This window comes from Anopheles moucheti (genome assembly GCF_943734755.1).
Source record: "Anopheles moucheti chromosome X unlocalized genomic scaffold, idAnoMoucSN_F20_07 X_unloc_2, whole genome shotgun sequence".
Lineage (NCBI taxonomy): Eukaryota > Metazoa > Arthropoda > Insecta > Diptera > Culicidae > Anopheles > Anopheles moucheti.
Window position 1 is genome coordinate 197,501 of NW_026453526.1, and position 5,000 is coordinate 202,500.

At 58.9% G+C, this 5,000-nt stretch overlaps 1 non-coding gene across 1 annotated transcript; it reads right to left on the reverse strand.

The window, feature by feature from the left end:
* Positions 1 to 170: 170 nt before the first annotated feature.
* On the reverse strand, positions 171 to 328 carry LOC128307925 (5.8S ribosomal RNA). The gene has a single exon (XR_008287936.1). It is a non-coding gene; the product is annotated as a 5.8S ribosomal RNA (ribosomal RNA).
* Positions 329 to 5,000: the final 4,672 nt, after the last annotated feature.

The window sequence follows — 5,000 nt, forward strand, 5'->3', positions numbered from 1 at the left end:
TTCAGCGCCCAAGGTCCCCCGCGGAAGGGGTCCGAGCACGCCATGATGCACAGTGCGCCAAACGCGTGTGTTCAAGCCTGCGACACACTCCCGGGCGTGCTGCTCGCCCAGGCGTGCCGCTGGTACGCGGGCGTCCTGTAGTTATGGAATAGTGTGTAACAAGAATTGGTAGGCACTCAAGAATGTGTGCATCGGTCGGGTTTAAACGTCCGATGCGCCATATGCGTTCAACGTGTCGGTGTTCATGTGTCCTGCAGTTCACATTCTGACGCGCATTTAGCTGCGGTCTTCATCGATCCATGAGCCGAGTGATCCCCTGCCTAGGGTTTTGGTATGTTCAACTGTCTCCTATGTTTTCGTTATGCGCTAGGTGCATCTCTCACAACTTAAGTTCCCCGGACAGCGTAACCGTGCACCTCTCGGTTCCTTCGAAGCCGTCCAGGGTGGACAAGGATGACCATTGGTCTTCCTTCCCATTGATCGACGCGCGATGTGGGCGGCATCGGCGCGATCTTGCACAACTTTCGTTCTCTTGATTAGGTTCTCTCTCGCTCGAGGCCAGTGTTTAAATATGTTCTAGTGGGTCTTTACCTTCGCCCTTGTGTCACACACTTTACGCGTTCGATGGCTGCCATTGGGAGTGTGCGCACAGGTACGAAGGCCACTGGCCTACGGTCGCGCACGCTCAATATCGTAGTATAGACACACCTCTCTCGCGGGTCTAATTGGCGTGCGCGGCCCCCAAGGTAACATAGCAGTTTGTTCTGCTGATACCGTGTTTCTCTATCTCTCTAAACAACTCACACAACAACATATATGTATTGATCGGTAATGATCCTTCCGCAGGTTCACCTACGGAAACCTTGTTACGACTTTTACTTCCTCTAAATCATCAAGTTCGGTCAACTTCGGCCATGCCAGCTGCAGCTCACGAAGGAACCGCGGAAGGTGTGCCTCCAGAGACCTCACTAAATAATCCATCGGTAGTAGCGACGGGCGGTGTGTACAAAGGGCAGGGACGTAATCAGCGCTAGCTAATGACTAGCACTTACTAGAAATTCCAGGTTCATGGGGACCGTTGCAGTCCCCAATCCCAACTAAATGAGCATTTGGGTGATTTCCCGTTCCTCTCGGAATGGGGGCGCCAATTGGCGAGAACACGCTGCTGCTCACATTGTAGCACGCGTGCAGCCCAGAACATCTAAGGGCATCACGGACCTGTTATCGCTCATTCTCACCTTGCTAAACACAAGTTGTCCCGCTAAGCAGGGCAAACGTGGCCGACGACCGCCCGTGAAGGGGCCGCCGGCCTTGACGTCAGGTGCGCCCGGAGGTGCACTGCTGACAGCGTTCTAGTTAGCTTGTTTGAGTCGCGTTCGTTATCGGAATTAACCAGACAAATCATTCCACGAACTAAGAACGGCCATGCACCACTACCCTTAAATTTGAGAAAGAGCTCTCAATCTGTCTTACCTCGATAAGTTCGGACCTGGTAAATTTTCCCGTGTTGAGTCAAATTAAGCCGCAAGCTCCACTTCGTTTTTTTTTTTTTTTTTTTTTTTTTTTTTAAACAATTGCAGGTTTTATTGTTCATAAACATTATGTTCTAAAAACAATAGCGTAAACCCACGCTCTTGACGAACGACGTCGCCCGCCAGGGATTTGTCGTGCGTCATTATGAACCCTTTCGGATGTCCCTACCCAATCTCTTTATTGAATTGCTCTTTCCTTTACCCGCATATTGAAAGCGTACGCTAACTGAGTCCGCATGACTCGCTCGTATTTTAACACTTTAGGCTCTCAAGCTAGCTCGCAATCTAGCGATCGGACCATTCCGCCTCGCTGGCGGAAGCCTCCTCCGCAGCTGTCCATCGCCGACCTGCAGCTCGACGTCTTCTTTCATTCTCTCGTCTATTCCGCCGAGACCGGATTAGATCCGCCTCCGTCGGAATGGACCGACGACGGCGCGTTGTCGAGGGACCCTCTTCGCGGACACGAGCTCTCCACACTCGCTGCATGAACAGTCGCCTCTCGTGGCGAACTCTAACCGTTTCAGGGGAAGCTGGTTCTCCCCTGCTCCGCCGAGGGATTGGAGGAGGAGCTAGGCCCTCGCGCTCCGCCTCTACTGCCGCCCGCAGTACCTCGTCATTCCGAGCGGCCAGTGCTGCTGCGACGTCCGCAGCCAGTCGCACACGCGCCCGATCCTCCGCCCTGCCGCGAAGCCGTCTGTTGCGGGCAGACCGTTGACGCGCTGCTCGCGTTTCATTTACCCGTCTCGTGATGTCTTCTACGAAGACGTCTTCCACTTCCTCGCCGAAGAGTGCGGCCACACTTTCGAGGACCACTTCCTCGTCCTCGGCGAAAGCCGCTTCCGCTCGACCGCTGGCGAGGGCCTCCTCATCGCGCCACAGCTGTTGTAGCACGGTGGTGATGTTTTTCGCTGCCCTTTGAATGCGGTCCCACCACTCCGCACTCTCCAGCAGCTTCTCGGCCATGTTGCTGAGCTGGACCGATTCGGATGTCCCCCAGCCCAACAGCTCACGTCGGATCTCCTCGAACACGGGGCACTCGAACAAGACGTGGGCCACCGACTCCACCGACCCTACGCACCGTGGACACTCCGGGGACGAAGCGAAGCCGCAGACATGCAGGTACTCTCGGAAAAATCCATGTCCGGAGAGCACCTGCGAAAGGTGGAAGTCCACCTTCCCGTGCTTACGTCCCGTCCACCGGTGCAGGTCGGGAATCAGGCTGTGTGCCCACGTCTGATAGCGGCTGGCCGATGGTGTTGCCGCCGCACGGTCCCACGCGTTCTGCCACTCTATCATCGTGGCCGCTCGCTCCATTGCTCGAGCCTCCTTCCTGCTGATGCCAGGTTCAGCCGACAGCCTGCTGTGGCACCTTGCGTCCTCTTGGATAATTAGACGGTAGGGTACAAGACCGGCCATCACCACCGACACCTCATAGGACACCGAGCGAAACGAGCTCGACACCCCGCGTGCCAGCGGCTTCTGCACCTGGGCCAGTCGTCTGCGGCACCACTGCATATCGGTCGCCTTAGCCCAGATGGGCGAGGCGTACCGAATGACAGACTCCGCAACTCCTGCCAGCAATCGCCGCTTGGCCACCTGCGGGCCGCTGTGGTTTCGCATCACCGAGGTGACAACCGCCACCGCACGGAGGGCCTTGTCCGCGGCCGCTTCCACGTGCGGTTTCCACGATAGCTTCTCATGAAGCTGGACCCCCAGATAGCGCATCGATCTCCCAGTGGTGCAGGTCACTTCACCGACGCGTACCGGAACCTCCAGTCGTCCTCGTCTCAGACTCGAAATGAGTACCGCCTCGGTCTTGTGGGGGGCGAGACTGAGATGACGTGCCTCAAGCCACCCCATCACCGCCTCAATCGCTGTCTCGGCAACCGTCGCCGACTCCTCCGGTGTGCGGCCCTCGGCCAGGATGGCGATGTCGTCAGCAAAACCGACGATGGTGGCCCCTTCAGGGAGCTGGATTCGCAGAACGCCGTCGTACATGACGTTCCACAGAGTCGGGCCAAGGATTGACCCCTGTGGAACGCCTGCCGTTACCCGACGTGACACCGGGCCGTCATGGGTGTCGTACACCAGCTCCCTGTCGGTAAAGTAGTCGCGGAGAAGGAGTTGCAGCTGCGCTGGGACCCCTTTCTCGCGCAGGGCCATCGCAATCGCCTGCCAGCTGGCAGTGTTGAAGGCGTTCTTAACATCCAACGCCACAACCAGCAGGCAGCGCCTGTCCCGCTGGTTCGTCCTGCCGAAGGACATCGCGCGCTCGCCTGCCTCCACCACCAGCTGGATCGCCTGCAGGGTGCTTCGCTGTCTCCGGAATCCGAACTGGTTCTCCGCTAGCTGAGGCGACTCCGGATCCTCGAGGTGCTCATTAAGCCTGTCGAGTGCCGTCCGCTCGAACACCTTCGCTGGGTTGTCTATCAGGCAGATCGGGCGACAAGACGACGCTTCGCCCGGTGGCTTACCTGGTTTAGGCAACAGCACCAGCTTTTGCCTCTTCCACTCGCGTGGAATGACGCCCGTGTCCAGGCAGCTCTGGAAGACCCCGACGAAGGACTCTGGATGCTTGCGGATGGCAACCGTCACCGCAGCATTTGGCACTCCATCCAGGCCAGGCGCTTTCCGCGGATGCAGCTCGCTCGCTATCGCCTGGAGCTCCGCGCAGCTGATCGGACGGACCGGAGTGTCCCCTTCCGAAGGCGCGACGTCCGGCCACTCGACCGGGGGATGCTCCGGAAACAGCTCCTCGACGATCCGCTGCAACACCGCTGGATCGCGTTCACGCGCCGTCCAGCTGCCCCGAAACCGCAGAAGGACCTGCCGGAACCACTGTCCCGTCTCGTCCGCGGCTAGGGCCTGCAGCCACTCATCGAACTGGCGCTGCTTGCTGGCCTTAATTGCCGTCCTTAAGGCAGCACGCGCCTCCTGGTGCTCCTGCGATGCCAACTCGACAGATGTCTCGTCCAAGGCCGTGCTCTGCCTTTCCCGGGCCAACCGGCAGCGCTCGGTCAGCTCCTCAATGGCCGGAGTCCACCAGTACACATTCGCGCTCTTTCTCTGCTGAGAGTGGCCGATCCTTGCCATGGTGGCATCGCAGGCCTCTGCGAGCACCATCCCCAGGCTTGCCGCATCGGTCACCCGATCGGCAAAACGGGTCGCCTCGAGTGCCATTTCGAAAGTACGGGGGCAAAACTGGCGAGTTCGCCAGCGAACACCCGCCTCCCGTACTCCGACGCCTTCCAGCCGCTGGATGCCCCGTCCGGGCCGCTGGCCAGCACGAGGCTGTTGCCCGACCGCAAACCGGATATAGCGGTGGTCGCTATAGGAGTAGCGGTCTAGCGTCCTCCAGGAGCTGATGACCTCCGCTACTCCATCCGGTCGGCAGAGCGATGGACTCGCGAAGGCGACGTCCACCCTGCTGGGCCGGGCCACACCGTTTCCCAGGAAAGTCGGCTCCGT